Here is a 17848-nt window from a genome sequence, read left to right on the forward strand (position 1 = left end):
GTAGGTTAGGCAGCATCTGAGGAGCAGGACAGTTGGCTTTTTGGGCACGAGCCCTTCATCTGGAATGATGTGTGGATGGACAAAGGAGCCCCAGCGTCCTCCTACATCAGTCGCTGCCAGTTGTCAGACAGGTGCAGCAAGCAATCAGCAAGGCAAGTGGTATATGAGCAAGAGGAATTGAGTTCAGAAGTGGGGATGTCTTCCTGCAGTTAGGGGGTCATTGAATATATTCAAGGCTGAGTTCATCTGATTTTTGAACAACAAAGAAGTGAATGTTTGTGGGGGAAGGCAAAAACATGATTTTAAGACCAGTACAGAACAGTTCCAGAGTCATACAGCACAGAAACAGACCCTTAAGTCCAACTAGTCATAGAGATATACAACATAGAAACAGACCCTTCGGTCCAACTTGTCCATGCCGACCAGATATCCCATCGCAATCTAGTCCCATCTGCCAGCACCTAGCCCATATCCCTCCAAACTCTTCCCATTCATATACCCATCCAGATGCCTTTTAAATGTTGCAATTGTACCAGTCTCCACCACTTTCTCCTGCAGCTCATTCTATACATTTACTACCCTCTGTGTGAAAAGGTTGCCCCTCAGATCTCTTTTGTTTCTTTCCCCCCTCACCTTAAACCTATGCCCTCTTGTTCTGGACCTCCCCTTCCCCCCACCGCAGGGAAAAGATTTTGCCTATTTATCCTATCCATGCCCTTCATGATTTTATAAACCTCTATAAGGTCACCCCTTAGCCTCCAACGCTCCAGGGAAAACAGCCCTAGCCTCCCTTTAGCTCAAATCCTCCAACCCTAGCAATATCCTTGTAAATGTTTCTGAGCCCTTTCAAGTTTCACAACATCTTACTGATGGGAAGGAAACCAGAATTGTGCACAATGTTCCAAATGTGGCCTAACCAATGTCCTGTACTGTGACAACACAACTGCCCAAATCCTATACTCAGAGGATTGGGAAAGTTTTCAATACTTACAAAAGACAACCGGGAAAGAATGGAGGGAAAAACCGAACCTTTGAAGGTCAGCTTGGAGGTATCAAGGTCTCAGGACAGGGGGGTGGGGATGACCCCAGCTATGGGCCACGTGTGAGCAAACGGTTCCAGATTGATTTACGATATCTGGTCAGTACAGACGAGTTGGACCGAAGGGTCTGTTTCTGTACTGTCTACCTCTATGACTCTGGCTTTCCACTAATGTTTGCCATGTCAGTATATTCAATTTCTCTCTGGTGTCATTTTGCTTCCCCTTCCCAGGGATGTTAACCATTTTGTGTCTGGTTGTTCCTAAAGAAGCTGCGTGGCAGGTTCACCCTGAATTGACACACATTGTATTTGCTTCCCAAAATCAGACCTGCTCACTCTCAGCAGGATCCCAGTGTTGTTAAAGATATTAACTTTCAGGTGGAAGTATCCAAAATTCAGAGAGATGTCAGTCTTGACATTTTTGCTTTTCTGCCCCTGTAAGATCCTGAATCAGCATCTTCGGGGAATTAGTTAGAGCGGAGTGAGAACAGAGGGGGAGAGAGAGTGGTGCTTTCAATTTTGTGGAACAACAAAAGAATATTCCACAGAAAGTAGAATTACTTGTTCTGAATTTCTACCCTGCACTGATAGTGATGGCTTTTGTAATCTCTTTTTACAGCGTATTTGAAGATCTGATGGCGGAAGTTTCTCAATCAACAGATGAAGGGCTTACGCCCAAAACATTGGCCCTCCTGCTCCTCGGATGCTGTCTGACATCCCTGTGCTTCTCCAGTGCCACATTTTTTGACTGACTCTCCAGCATTTACGATCCTCACTTCGCTGTCAATGTCTGACAGTCACTCAGTCCACTAGGACCGCAACGATGTTCGACTGATTTCTGTGAGAGGGATCAAAGCTTTTTGGTTCCTGACTGAGTGAGTATGTTTTCAGCATCACTGGGACTGGACGAGAGACCCCACTGTTGCAGCGCACTGTGCGTGGAGCGTGTAGCAACCAAAAGACCTGGAAAGAGGAATTCACGACAGGGAGGGGCTGGAAATTCGATTGTGTGCGGCTGAAGCTTCATCCATGGAGAAACCAGAGGAATCCCGCCCCGTGGAGAAACCGTGGAAGTGTGGCGACTGTGGGAAAGGCTTCCCTTTCCCGTCTGCCCTGGAGACTCATCGGCGCAGTCATACCGGGGAGAGGCCATTCCCCTGCCCTGTCTGCGGGAAGGCCTTCAGACATTACTCCCACCTGCTGGCCCACCAGTGGGACCACACGGGGGAAAGGCCCTTCAGCTGCCCAGGTTGTGGGAAGGTCTTCATGTTTTTCTCTGGCCTGTTGGCCCACCGGCGGGTCCACACGGGGGAGAGGCCCTTCAGCTGCTCTGAGTGCTGGAAAGCCTTCAGCAATTACTCCAGCCTCCAGACCCACCAGCGGATCCACACGGAAGAGAGGCTCTTCAACTGCCCTAAGTGCGGGAAGGCCTTTACCCAGGTCTCCAACCTGCTGACCCACCAGCGGTTCCACACGGGGGAAAGGCCCTTCAGCTGCCCCGAGTGTGGGAAGGCCTTCAGCACATCTTCCTCCCTGCTGAGACACCAGCGTGTCCACACCGGGGAGAGGCCGTTCACCTGCTCTCAGTGCGGGAAGGGCTTCACCCGCTCCTCCCACCTGCGGAAGCACCAGCGAGTTCACGTGCCATCGCAGGGGGATTGAAGGAGTGACGGTCAAGTGCCATTATCGATTGGACTATCAACCCGGTTCCGGGCACTCCCGGGTTTGAATCCCACCATGACAGATGGCAGAGGGAGTGGGTGGTGCGGGGGAGAAAGCCCCCATCTGATTCACTCTCTCCCTTGTTAGGAAAGGGAACTGCCATTGTGGGAGAGTATTCATTCAGTCGTTCCATCTGCATCCTTCACTCGGTCTGGCCTACACATGACTCCAGACCCACAGCAGTCTGGTTTACTCTACACTGCCCTCTCCCCACTGGCAAATGAGCAGGGAGAAACTTACCAGGATACAGGGTATGGGTTGAAATTGCTGAGTGAGGCAATACTTCCTCCGGATTACGGCTGTAACAAGGATCCAATTACAACCTGGTGCTGCCCAATAGTAAAGACAGTGGGGTGTGTGTGGGCTTTGATCTTGAGCTGTTTAAAAAGCAGCTACTTTGTCTATGCCTTTTTGCAGGGGGGAATCTGAAGATGTAACTAAGTTGAGTCACAATAAAGGTTACCTGAACTTACCACCGGGCTCAGACTCTCATTGAAAGCTTTGAGCTGGAAGACGTTTTTAGTTTAAAGCTGCTCCATCGTTTCAGCCTCCTGCACTGAGTTTCCAATGTCATGTATCAGATGGAGCAGTGAATGAGAAGCTAGTATCGTGAGAAATTGTAAATCTTTCAGGTACTGTGTTGTTACATCAGCATTGTAAAGTTTACTGAAAGCACCAGGAGGTGTGGGCTGTGTTCACTAGAAATGATGTGGAGGTGTCGGTATTAGTCTGGGTTGATAAAGTTAAAAAGAATGTTAAAGGGAAAGGGCTGAAGAAGGGCTCATGCCCGAAACGTCGATTCTACTGCTACTTGGATGCTGCCTGACCTGCTGCGCTTTTCCAGCAACACCTTTTCAGCTCTGATCTCCAGCATCTGCAGTCCTCACTTTCTTCCTGAGAATTGAGTCTGACAGTATTCCAATCTTGAGTCAGACTGGTTCTATTTCCAAATTCATAAAATATTACATGGATTGACTGCCTGGAAATTGTGTGCTTTTTGAGCAAAATTGAATACATCTGCAAATATAATTCTGCCAATACAAATTCACCCCATAGAATTGTGTGTGGGTGCATGTGAGTTTGTGTGTGAGAGTGTGTACATGCTTGGTAAAGTGTGAGTGTGATGGAGTATAAGCCTGAGAGAGTATTGGGTGTGTGTGTGTCTGAGGGGGAGCATTTGTGAGAGAGGTATTAATACAAGCAAGGGGTTGCATTTTGCTAAAACAAGAAAGGGCAGGACTTGTACAGATAATGGTAGGGCCCTGGGTCATATTATAGAACAGACAGCCATGGGGAGGGGGAGTGGTGTTCAGGTACATAGTTCGTTAGAAGTTGCATCACTGATAGACAGGGTAGTTAAGAAGGCATTTAGCAGCATAGCATTCATTTTCACACCATTGAGTACAGGGGTTGGGACATCATGTTGAGGTTGTACAGGATGTTGGTGAGGCCACTTTCAGAGTACTGTGTACAGTTCTGATGGCCCTGTAATCGGAAGTATTCTTATCACAGAGGGTTCGGTAAAGATTTACCAGGACTGGAGGGTTTGAGTTATAAGGAGAGGCTGGGACTTTATTCACTGGAGGAGAGGAAGTGAGGGGTTGACATCATTGAGATTGATAAAATGAGGAGTGGAGGTAAGCTGAATAACAAAGGGCTCTTGCTTAGCATCGGGGAACTCAAAACTTGGGGGCATATTACTTAAGGTGAGGAGAGAGATTTAAAAGGAACCGGAGGGGCAACATTTTGAAAGAGGGTGGCTTTGTATGTGGAATGAACTTGCTGACGATGTGGTAGTTGCCAGTACATTTACAACGTTAAAACAGCATTTGGATGGGTAGATGAATACAAAGGTTTAGTGGGATATGGGCCAAATGCAGGCAAGTGGGACTGGTTTAGTTTGGAATCCTGGTCGGCCTGGACGAATTGGACCGAAGTGTCTGTTTCTGTGCTGCATACCTTTACTGAAACCAGTAGAATTCTGAAAGGGGCATGACAGGATAGATGTAGATAAAATGCTCCTTTATGGGGAGGGTCATACAATCCCAACAATGTGGAAGCAGACCATTCAGCCCATCTATTCCTCTCTGGCCCTCTGAACAGTATCCCAACCATACCCAACCCCTTACTGCGTATTTCCCATGGCCAAGCCACCCTAACCGGTACATCCCTGGTCACTATGGGTAACTTAGCACGGCCAATTCTCCCTAACCTACACCCGAATCTATAACTTACCTTCTCAAGAATGTAATTTAAATGCAGAGCTTTTCTAAGAAAAATGTCAGTCTGACTTAACATTGGGACACAGACAGAATTCACACCTATTGTCTCTACTTATAAATAGGGCAACGTCTCTTCCAAATGTAGATTCATTTAGATATAACTGCGTCACTTTACATATGAAGATATCCCTTTGAACGTGCCCATATCCCTTTGAAATGTAATCTCGTCTATTTAAACCTCTTTATTTGCAGAAATACCCGTTAAAATGTCCGTGTCCCTTTAAAATGCAGATTGCCCCCTTTAGATATGACGCCGTTCCGTTAGATGTCGGAATATCTGTTTAAATTGAGCCGTGAGCTTTCCCAATGTAGACAGGGCTCCTGGAAACGTGGCAGTGTCCCCCCTGCAGCTGCAGAGCGAGACAGGAGAGTTTGTTTTTGTGAATGAGCAGTTGGAGCGCGAGGTGGCTGTTGCTTGGTGACGGTGAGGCACCCCCGGCCCCGCCCATTCCCCCGTGCAGACGTCACGCGGGGGCGAAGGCGGTTGGGAGGAGAAGTCGCTCGAGCGGGGAAGCGGCGGGAGGGCGGCCGTTAGGAAAATGGCGCCGTGCGGCCCGGGGCAGACACCCGTCACTGGGCACCGCCGCCTTCCTGGCGCAGCTGCTGTGTCACGGCCACACCGGCCGGCTGTACAGCAGGCAGGAGCCGGTGAGCATTCTGGAGGCGGATGGGGTTAAGGGCCTGCTTGGGAACTCGTCGGCCGCCTGGGTGGTGGAGTTCTACTGGTCGTGGGGCGGCCCCTGTGTCAACTATGGGGCCACCTGGAAGGTACTGGGCCCGGGAGGTGAAAGGTGAGGCAGGTTGTGGGGGGACGGAGGGGAAGGAATGTGGGGCCTGTCCTGTCATAGTGATATTTTACACTCACTTTCCATCTGCTTTTACTGGCGCTTGTGCTGTTTCCCCCTCACTGTGTGTTTAATCCTTGTGCTGTTTGCCCCTCACTGTGTGTTTAATCCTTGTGCTGTTTACCCTCACTGTGTGTTTAATCCTTGTGCTGTTTGCCCCTCACTGTGTGTTTAATCCTTGTGCTGTTTCCCCCTCACTGTTTGTTTAATCCTTGTGCTGTTTGCCCTCAACCACACTGCTGTGGGTCTGGAGAACTCAGTGTTGAGTCCTCCGGGCTGTTGACTGCTCAGACAGAAGATGAGGTTTTGTTCCTCCAATTTGTGGTTTGGTTTGTTGTGGTAATGGAGGAAGCCAAAGATAGTCATGTCAGAAGGGGAGTGGAAAGGGGCATTAAAATGGGAGGTCCGCTCAGCCTCTGCGGACCCAGCTGGGATGATCAGTTTCCCAAGTTTACACTCGCTTTCCCCGATGTAGAGAAGACCACAATTGGCAAAGCACAGCAGGTCAAGCAGCATCCGAGCAGTAGGACAGTCGAAGTTTTGGGCACGAGCCCTTCATCAGGAATGATGCGTGGATGTTCAGAGGGGCATCAGTGTCCTTCTGTGCCAGTTGTCAGACAGGTGCAGCAGGCAATGAGCAAGGTAAGTGGTGTATTAGCAAGAGGAATTAAGTTCAGAAGTGGGGATTTCTTCCTTCAGTTAGGGGGTCATTGAATATATTCAAGGCTGAGTTCATCTGATTTTTATGTGAATGTTTATGGGGAAGGCAAGAAAATGGTTTTAAGACTAGTATAGGACCGAGTTACAGAGCCTTCAGTCCAACTAGTCCATGCTGACTATGTTCTCAAACTAAACCAGTCCCACCTGCCAGTGTTTTGGCCCATATCCCTCCAAACCTTTCATATTCATGAACTTATCCAAATGTCTTTTAAACGTCGTTACTGTACCTGCATCCATCACTTCCTCTAGACATTTAGTCCGCATGTGCACCACTTTGTATAAAAAAATTGTGCCCTTCAAGTCTTTTTAAAATCTTTCTCCTGTCACCATCAAAATTTGCTCCCTAATCTTGAAACCCCAACCCTAGGGGAAGGACACCCGTCGTTCACCTCATCTCTCCCCTCATGATTTTATAAACCTTGATAAGGTCACATCTCCACCTCCTATGCGCCAGTGAAAAAGTTCCAGCCCATCCACCTAGATGCAGGTAGATCCATATCCAGTCATGATCGGTTCAATGCTGGTCCCAATTCTCTCGGTGTCCAGGACAGCAAGAGACCACAAGACATAGGAGCAGAAATTAGGCCACCAGGTCTGCTCATTCCATTCAATCGTGGCTGATAAGTTTCTCAGTTACATTCTTCTGCTATAAGCAAAGTGAAAATGGAGGGAGTGAGTGTGGGATGGAGATTTTTAGCTTCCAGGGAATAAGAGAGGAAAGAGTTCACTATAAATTGGAATTTATGGAATCGGCTGATGAACCGAGGAGTATCAGTTGGAGTTTAATTTAGAGAAATCAGAGATTTGCATTTTGGTCAAGCGATCCAGGCAGGACTGACACAGTTAAGGGGAGTGTTGCAGAATAAAGAGACCTTGGAGTGCTGGAGTCTCAGGTGGACAGAGTAGTGAAGGCGGCGTTTGGTTTGCTTTCCTTCATTGCTCATAGCATTGAGTATAGAAGTTGTGAGATCATGTTATACACACTTCCCACTCGAACGTGTTATCTAACTGCTTAACTGTTTTTAGTGAATATAATGCACACCTCCCGCCGCTGCCATAACGTGGTTTGTTTGGAAGCCCTAGCTTTCGGAGCGATTAGATTTATTTTAGATTTTATTACTTAGTGTGGAAACAGGCCCTTCAGCCCAAACCGACCCTTCGAAGAGCAACCCACCCAGACCCATTCCCCAACATTTACCCCTTCACCTAACACTACAGGCAAATTAGCATGGCCACTTCACCTAACCTGCACATCTTTGGACTGTGGGAGGAAACCCACGCAGACACTGGGAAAATGTGCAAACTCCACACTGACAGTTGCCCGAGGTGGGAATTGAACCCGGATCTCTGGCACTCTGAAGTGCTGCTGCTGCTGCTTCAGGTGGTTGTGGGGAATAAGATCATGATTAGACTATTTATAGCCAATAGAGTCCAGTTCATGGAGATGTGATACATTAAACAATTTAGATTAAATCTTTCATCTTTTAGAATGGGGTTCTGTTCTTTGGTATGTTAATCCCAGAACCTGTTTTCAGTAACTTTCTCAAGAACGTAATTTAAATGCAGAGCTTTTCTATCAAAAAATGTCAGGCTGACTCGACATTGGGACCCAGACAGAATTCACACCTATTGGTGGGTAGGCTGGGACTTTTTTCACTGGAGCACAGGAGGTTGAAAGGTGAAGGTATTGGGTGCCTCATTAGCAAGTTTGCAGATGACATTCAGATTGATGGAATATCAGATAGTGAAGGGGACTGTCAGACGATACAGCAGAATGTAGATTGGAGTATTGGGAAGAGAAATGGCAGATGGAGTTCAATCCAGACAAATGCGAGGTGATGCATTTTGGAAGATGCAATTCAAGAGCGAGCTGTACAGTAAATGGAAAGGTCCTAGGGGAAATTGATGTACAGAGAGATCTGTGTGTTCAGGTCTATTGTTCTCTGAAGTGGCAACGCATGTCAGTAGAGTGGTCAAGGCAGTATACAACACGCGTTCCATCATCAGACGGATTGAGTAAAAGAGCTGGCAGGTCATGTTAAAGTTATACAAGATTTTGGTTTGCGCATTTGGAATACTGCGTACAATTCCGGTCGCCAGATTTCCAAAAGGATGTGGATACTTTTGGAGAGAGTGCAGAGGAGGTTCACCAGGATGCTGCCTGTTATGGAGAGCGCGAGCTATAAGGAGAGATTGAGTAGATTAGGATTATTTTCATTGGAAATAAGGAGGTTGATGGGGGGGTCCTGATTGAGGCCTAAAAACCATGAGGGGTGTAAACAGGGGTGGATAGGAAGAATTATTTTCCCAGAGGGGAAGACTTAATTACTCAGGGTCACGAGTTCAAAGTGAGGGGGGAAAGGTTTGAGGGAGATATAAATGGAAAGTTCTTTACACAGGGTGGTGGGCGCCTCGAATGCATCGCCAGTGGAGGCAGTAGAGGTGGGATCCTACTGTCCAGAGGAAATAGTGGATGCTGGTTGTGTAACAACGTTTAAAAGACATTTGGATAAGTACATGAATAGGAAAGGTTCAGAGGAATATGGGCCAAACACAGGCAGGTGGGACTAGTTTAGTTTGTGAATATAGTCAGCATGGACTAGTTGGGCTAAAGGGTCTGTTCTGTGCTGTATGACTCTAACTGTTCTGTACTGGTCTTAAAACCATTTTACTTGCCTTCCCCCATAAACATCCACTTCATGGTTGTTCCAAAATCAGATGAACTCAGCCTTGAATATATTCAATGACCCCCTAACTGCAGGAAGACATCCCTACTTCTGAAATCAATTCCTCTTGCTAATATACCTCTTGCCTTGCTGATTGCTTGCTGCATCCGTCTGACAACTGGCAGTGACTGGTGTGGAAGGATGCTGAGGCCACTTTTTACATCCACACATCATTCCTGAGGAAGGGCTCGTGCCTGAAATGTCGATTCTCCTGCTCCTCGGATGCTGTCTGACCTCCTGTGCTTTTCCAGTGCCACACTTTTCGACTCTCATCTCCAGCATCTGCAGTCCTCACTTTCTCCACATCCCAATATGTCACCATTTGAACAACGTACCTCCTTTTGGCAGTTATTTTTTCATAACCGAGGTTATAACTTCACACTGTGGGACTGCATTTGCTGTGCGTTTGCCAATTGAGACACAGACCTGGACCAACGTTTCCTGACTCTGTCCCCTCCCTGGATTCACTCGCTTTCTTTTCAGTTGCTGCAAGTCAACAATTTAACCCCAGAATGAAAAAATGAAATGGTAAAGACAGTGCCGTACTCACAGATGGCGGATAGAGGAAGGAAGTTGCAGTCTGAGGTGAAGCTCGATCTTCATTTGGAGAGAAGCAGCAGCTTCAGAACCTGATGGTCCATCTTCCGCATTCAGACAATTGGGGAGTTCTGATTGGCAGGAGGACCAGGCTCCTTGTCTGGCTTCTCATTGGTCCATTTGAAGAAGGGTTTGCACTGTTTCTGTAGACAGAGCATGCGCGGCTTTTGCTGAACCAGCAAAGAGTCAGAAGTGTACAGCATGGAAACAGACCCTTCGGTCCAACCCGTCCATGCTGACCAGATATCCCAACCCAATCTAGTCCCGCCCCTCAACACCTGGCCCACATCCCTCCAAACCTTTCCTATTCATATACCCATTCAAATGCCTCTTAATTGTTGCATTCGTACCAGCCTCCACCACTTCCTCTGGCAGCTCATTGCATACACGTACCACCCTCTGTGTGAAAAAATTGCCCCGTAGGTCTCTTTTATATCTTTCCCCTCTCACCCTAAACCTATGCCCTCTAGTTCTGGACTCCCCAACCCAAGGGAAAAAACTTTGTCTATTTATCTTGTCCATGCCCCTCATAATTTTGTAAATCTTTATAAGGTCACCCCTCAGCCTCTGACACTCCAGGGAAAACAGCCCCAGCCTGTTCAGCCTCTCCCTCTAACTGTACCTCTTATGCTCGCATCCAAATCATTTATGTAAATGACAAAAATAGAGGACCGAGCACCGATCCTTGTGGCACTCCACTGGTCGCAGACTTCCAGTCTGAAAAACAACCCTCCACCACCACCCTCTGTCTTCTACCTTTGAGCCAGTTCTGTATCCAAATGGCTAGTTCTCTCTGTATTCCTTGAGATCTCACCTTGCTAATCAGTTTCCCATGGGGAACCTTGTCAAACGCCTTACTGAAGTCCATATAGATCACATTACTGCTCTGCCTTCCTCAATCCTCTTTGTTACTTCCTCAAAAAACTCAATCAAGTTTGTGAGACATGATTTCCCACACAAAAAGCCATGTTGACTATCCCTAATCAGTCCTTCCCTTTTCAAATACATGTACATCCTGTCCCTCAGGATTCCCTCCAACAATGTGCCCACCACTGATGTCAGGCTCACTGGTCTAACGTTCCCTGGCTTGTCCTTACCACCCTTCTTAAACAGTGGCACCACATTAGCCAACCTCCAGTCTTCTGGCACCTCACCTGACATGCACAGTATGCTCTATGGAGATGCTGTTCCTGATGGATTTAAAATGTCCAAATGCCACAATTTCAACCCCCCCCCCCCCCCCCCCCCGCCCCCCCTGTCACTTGACATAACCGTGCAGGGTCCTCGCTATTTCTGATGCTCATGTTACCTAGAACCCTCATGATTATATCAATCTCAATGAGGTCACCCCTCAACCTCCTGTGCTCCAGTGAAGAGAGTCTCAGCCTCTCCTTATAACTCAAACCCTCCAGTCCTGGCAACATCCTGGTAAATCTTTACTGAACCCTCTGTAATAGTATTCTTCCTATTACAGGGCCACCAGAAGCGTTCTCAGTACTCTACAAGTGGCTTCACCAACATACTGTATAACTTCTAAATGATGTCCCAACTCCTTTATTCAATGGTGTGAACAAATAAGGTAAGTGGGCTGAATGCCTTGTGAAGCACCCTTCCAACCAGTGATGCAACTTTCAATGAAGTATGTACCTGAACCCCTCCCTCTCTTCCCCCCCCCCCCCCCCCCCCATATCCCTCTGTACAAGTCCTGCCCTTATTTTAGGGAAATGCAACCCCTCACTTTTATCTATACCTCTCTCATACGTACGCTCTCTCTCAGATGTGTACACACCCTCTCACAGGCTTCTCCTCCATCACACTCCATTTACAAAGCATGTGTACACACACACGCGCACACACACATATAACGATGGGGTGCATTTGCAGAATAATATTTACAGATATATTCAATTTTGCACAAAAAGCGCACAACATGCAGGTAGTCAGTCCATATAATATTTTATAAATTCCTAGTTTGGAAATAGAACCAGTCTGATTTAAGATTGGGATACTGACTCACCTTTCATGCATTGTCTGGGCTGAGCTGTCACCTGTTTTTAAAAAAAACCTTAAGTGATCTTGAGAATACGACTTAATAATAGTTCTGCGATGTACACATTAATGAAATAAAACCTGCAACCCATTCTAAAAGATGATGAAAGACTTAACAGCAATCTACATTTGTCAATATATCATATCAGTTGCATGACACTGATCTTTTGCTCTTAACTCTGTGTCTTATGATCCTGCTCCACAGCTACCCAATGAAGGAGCAGCACTCCGAAAGCTAGTGCTTCCAAATAAACCTGTTGGACTATAACCCGGTGTTGTGATTTTTAAACCTTGTCCCACCTCGTCTAACAGCAGCATCTCCACCTCCTTTCTAATGAACACAACCCATACTTCCCAGTGCTGCCAGTAAACTGCCGATGAAACGATGCAGTGCCTGCACTCCCGAAAAATTTAAACTTCTAACGAAACCAGCTACTCAGTCACTGCTCCATCTGATACACAACATTGGAAACTTAGTACAGGAGGCTGCAAGAAATGAGCAGCTTTAAAACAAAAACCACTTGGAGCTCTAAGCTTTCAATGAGAGTCTGAGTCAGGCAGAACGTTCAGGTAACCTTTATTGTGTCCCAACATTGTTACAGCTTCAGATGCCCCCAGCAAAGATCACTTTTATCTAAGTCACAATGTTTAAACCCAAATGGAGCAATTAAGTGCAAAGTTACTTTCAACCATTGAATAAAACACTGCAAATTTTATTTCATATGAAAATACATTCATTTTATAATTTGGATAAGATCTTTACAAAGGAAATATACTAAACAAAATAGCTTTCCTGGGTATCAATATTGACGACAGTTATGCAGCTATTATTTGGCAATTGACCAACTAATTGAAATAATTTCAGAATAAATGAGCTGCTTCATTATTATACATTGAGATATTGCATATCTTGGCTCTCACCCAAGTATTCTCCGAAGAAAAAAATGCATCTGGATGGGGACATGAATAGGAAGAATTCAGAGGGATATGGGCCAAATGCTGGCAAATGGGTCATTAGATTAATTTAGGATATCTGGTTGGCCTGGACTGAAGGGTGTGTTTCTGTGTGCTCATTACAGACGCCCCTCTTCTGGGATCCCCATACCAGCTGTTATTTTCATGAAATAATCTGACAATTGTTGACTTCCATCAACCTATTCCATCCAGAGAAATTTCCTCTCCCTGCAAAGTGTGGTTCACGTTGGCAAGTTCAATCCTCCTCCAGTCCTCAGGAACACACTCTATAATGCACAATGTTCTCAATACCTGTTTAACGTTCAGTGGGGAAACTATTTTCAGTCCAACAGGTAAACAGAATTCCTCCGAAATGTTTTTGGCAAATGCACTGCTCCCACGAGAGCTCATGGGCCCACAGTTCAAAGCTTTCAACAGCTTTTTTTCTCATTTCCCCGCCTTCCCAGGATGCAGAATTTCTCCCACCAGAAATTGTTTGCCCTGAAAAAAATCCAGCAGGAACATGATTATGGAGCTATCAGTAAAAATGCTTCATTTGGCTCACCAAGGTTGGAAATGGAAGAACATTTCTGTTCAAAGTTACTGTTCGTTTGCCCTTTCAAAATTCCTTGAATTTAAGGTGTTCCATTGTAGCATTTATTTATGATCCAATAAAAGCAGTATCCAGTCTCATCTGAGTGAGGAACCGACTCAACAAGCGAAGTAACTTTTCTGTCTGCTCTTTAGATGTGACATCCTCTCCCTCTCTGTTGATGCAACAGGATTACCAGAGCTGGAAGTACCACTCTTGGAATATAATTGCTGATTGACAGTTTACTTGAACTGTTTAACATAAGGATTTAAAAGCTGCTAGCCCGATCTCGCACAAAGCACTAAAACAAACTGTTCACCCGTGCCTGTGCAGAGGAGAAATTTCACTTGGAATAGATCACAAAATAAGAACTCTTACCAGACCCACAACTCATGTGTTTCCCACGGACAAAGTTAAACATCACACACCACCAGGTTATAATCCAGCAGGTTTGTTTGGAAGCACTAGCTTTTGGAGTGCCGCTCCTTCATTAGGTAATTGTGGAGAATGAGATCATGATCATAATTTATATCCAAAGGAGTCTAGGGTCATGGAAATGTGACACATCAAACAATTTTAGATGAAATCCTTCATCTTTTAGAATAGGTTTCTGCTCTTTGGTTTGTTAATCCCAGAACTTCTTTTTTGTTACCTTCTCAAGAATGTCATTCAAATGCAGAGCTTTTCTAACAATAAGTGTGAATTCTGTCTGCACCCGAATGTTGTCAGACTAACATTTTTCTTCGAGAAAAACTTGACATTTAAATTACATTTTTGAGAAGTTAATTTATAGATTAGGGTGTAGAGGTCAGGGTGGATAGGCTGTGCTAAATTACCCATAGTGACCAGGGATGTGAAACTGAGGGTGGATTGGCCATGGGAAATATGGAGTAAGGGGGTGGGTATGTGTGGGATGCTGTTCAGAGGGCCAGTGTGGAATAGATGGGCTGAATGGCCTGTTTCCACATTGTTGGGATTCTATGACTCCCACCACAAAGGAGCGTTTTATCTGCATCTATCCTGTCAAGCCCCTTTCAGAATTCTACTGGTTTCAATAAGATCACTTCTGGTTCAGAGAGGTAGACAGCACAGAAATAGACCCTTTGGTCCAACTCATCCATGGCGACCAGGGTTCCCAAACTAAACTAGCCTCACTTGCCTGCGTTTGGCCCAAATCCCTCTAAACCTTTCTATTCATGTACCCATCCAAATGTCGTTTAGACTTTGTAAACGTACCTGCATTGACCACATCCTCAACAAGTTCATTCCACGTGTAAACCGCCCTCTGTCAAAACGTTGCCCCTCGGGTTCCTTTTAAATCTCTCTCCTCTCACTTTAAAGAAATATCCCCCCTAGTCTTGAGCTCCCCAACGCTAAGGAAGAGCCTTTGCTATTCACCTTACCTCCACTCCTCATGATTTTATCAATCTCAATAATGTCACCCCCCCCCCCAACCTCCTGTGCTCCAGTGAAAAAAGTCCCAGCCTCTCATTATAACTCAAACCCTCCAGTCCTGCAACATCCTGGTAAATCTTTACCGAACCCTCTCTAATAGTATTCTTCCTATTACAGGGACACGAGAACCATACTCAGTACTCTGAAAGTGGCCTCACCAACATCCTGTACAACCTCAACATGATGTCCCAACTCCTTTACTCAATGTGGTGAACAATGAAGGCAAGTATGCCAAATGCCTTCTTAACCACCCTGTCTCGCAGTGAAGCAACTTTGAAAGAACTGTGTACCTGAACCCCACCATGTCTCTCTCTTACAGCATGACACAGGGCCCTACCATTAACTGTACAAGTCCTGACTGTCCTTGCTTTAGCAAAATGCAAGCCCTTGCTTTTATTCATACCTCACTCATACACACGTGCTCTCTCAGACACGCACACATACACTCCCAACACACTCACAGGCATATACTCCATCACACTCTTATGTGCACTCATGCATAAACTCACATATCACTTTTTGGGCAAATTTGTATTGGCAGAATTATGTTTGCAGATACATTCAATTTTGCTCAAAAAGTGCACAGTCTGCAGGCAGTCAATCCATGTAATATTTTATAAATTCCTACTTTGGAAATAGAACCAGTTTGATTCAAAATTGGGACATTGACAGACTCGAACCTCACACCTTTATCGGGGCTGTCTGGGCTGAGTTGTCACTTTTTTTAAAAAAAAACTTCAGTCATCTTGAGAATGTGAATCAAAAGATGTTCTGGGATTTACATATTAATGAACTGAAACCTGCAACGCATTCTAAAAGGTGAAAGACTTAACAGGATATATTGAACAAACCAAGATTGCTATCAGTTGCATGACACTGTGATCTTTTGCTATAAAATCTGTGTCTTATGATCCTCCTCTACAGCTACCTGATGAAGCAGCAGTGCTCCAAAAGCTCACACTTCCAAATAAACCTGTTGGACTATAACCTGGTGTTGTGATTTTTAACTTCATCCAGGCGAGTCCACCACCGGCTCCTCCACATCATTTCTAGTGAGCACAGCCCACACCTCCCAATGTTGCCAGTAAACTTTACAACGCCGATGAAATGACACACTATGCACTCCTGAAAAATTCACAATTTCTAACGAAACTGGCTGCTCATTCACTGATCCATCTGATACGCCACATTGGAAGCTTAGTGCAGGAAGCTGAAAGAAATGAGCAGCTTTAAAACAAAAACCTTGGAGCTCAAAACTTTCAATGAGAGTCTGAGCCGGGGGTAATTTCAGGTAACTTTTATTGAGATCCAACTTTGTTACAGCTTCAAACCCCCTCATCAAAAAGGCAGAGAAAAAGTAGCTGCTTTTTAAACAGTTCAAGGTCAAAACGCACACGCTACCCCACCACCCCCCTACCTCACTTCTTTACTATTGGTCACCACCAAGTTGTCCCTTTGTAATTGGATCCTTGGTACAGCCTTAACCTGGAGGAAGTGTTGTCTCACTCGGCAATTTCAACCCATACCCTGTATCGCACCATCTGCTGCAGTGGGATTCAAACCCGGGAGCCCCTGGAACTGGGTTGGTAGTCCAGTCGATACTGGCACTCAACCATCGTGCCTTCAATCCCCCTGCGATGGTACATGAACTCCCTGGTGCCTCTGGAGGTTGGTAGAGCTGGTGAAGCCCTTCCCGCACAGGGGGCAGCTGAAGGGCCTCTCTCCTGTGTGGACCCGCTGGAGGGTCAGCAGGTTGGAGGCCTGGGTAAATCTCTTCCTGCACCCGCGGCAACTGAAGGGCCTCTTCCCCCGTGTGGACCCGCTGGTGCCTCAGCAGGGTGGAGGAATCGCTGAAGGCCTTCCTGCACACTCGGGGCAGCTGAAGGGCGTCTCCCCAGTGTGGATCCGCTGGTGGGTTAGCAGGGTGGAGGAAGTGCTGAAGCCCTTCCCGCAGATGGGACAGGGGAACGGGCTCTCCCTGGTGTGGCTGCGCCGATGAGTCTCCAGGACAGATGGGACACAGAAGCTTTTCCTGCAGTCGCCACACTTCCATCGTTTCTCCACAGGGCTGGATTCCTCGGGTTTCTCCATGGCCGAAGCTTCAGTTACACACAAATGCGTGTGGAGCCCCTCCCCACCGGGAATTCCTCTTCCCAGGCCGTATAACTGGTCAGGCTCAACACTCAGTGCGCTGCAACAGTCGGGTCTCTCATTCAGTCCCACTGATGCTGAAAACGTACTCAAACAGGAAACAAAACGCTTTGCTCCTTCTCACAGAATCATAGTTGAAAATCAGTGCGGTCCTGATGGATTGAGTGACTGTCAGACATTGACGTCAAAGTGAGGACTGCAGACGCTGGAGAGTCAGTGTCGAAAAGTGTGCCGCTGGAAAAGCACAACAGGTCAGGAAGCATCTGAGGAGCAGGAGAGTCACTGTTTCGGGCATCAGCCCTTCATCTGTTGATTTTGAAGCTTCAGTCTTCAGATCTTCAAATACACTGTTAAAAACAGATTACAAAAGTCATCACTATCAGTGCAGGGTAGAAATTCAGAACAAGCAATTCTATTTTGTGGAATATTCTTTTCTTTTGTTGTTCCACAAAATTGAAAGCACTCCCACACCCTCTTCCCCCTCTGTTCTCACTCTGCTCTATCTAATTCTCCTGAAGGTGCTGATTCAGTATCTTAAAGGGGCAGAAAAGCAAAAACGTCAAGACTGACATCTCTCTGAATTTTGGATACCTCCACCTGAAAGTTAATATCTTTAACAACACTGGGATCCTGCTGAGAGTGAGCAGGTCTGATTGAGGGAAGCAAAAAAAAAGTGTCAATTCAGGGTGAACCTGCAACGCAGCTTCTTGAGGAAG

The 17848-nt window shown here is 46.2% G+C and overlaps 1 protein-coding gene and 1 long non-coding RNA gene across 2 annotated transcripts in view; one reads left to right on the forward strand and one right to left on the reverse strand.

Moving 5' to 3' along the window:
- The window catches only part of LOC148144764 (sulfhydryl oxidase 1-like), a 177525-nt gene that overhangs the window by 14617 nt on the left and 145060 nt on the right, over positions 1–17848 (reverse strand). The window lies entirely within an intron of this gene.
- Positions 5549–15957, forward strand: LOC148144765 (uncharacterized). The gene is made up of 3 exons (XR_015751632.1): positions 5549–5834; positions 11406–11510; positions 15099–15957. It is a non-coding gene; the product is annotated as an uncharacterized LOC148144765 (long non-coding RNA).

The sequence above is a fragment of the Chiloscyllium plagiosum genome, unplaced genomic scaffold (genome assembly GCF_037043375.1).
Source record: "Chiloscyllium plagiosum isolate Xiang-an unplaced genomic scaffold, Cpla_swu_hap1 HiC_scaffold_27, whole genome shotgun sequence".
NCBI lineage: Eukaryota > Metazoa > Chordata > Chondrichthyes > Orectolobiformes > Hemiscylliidae > Chiloscyllium > Chiloscyllium plagiosum.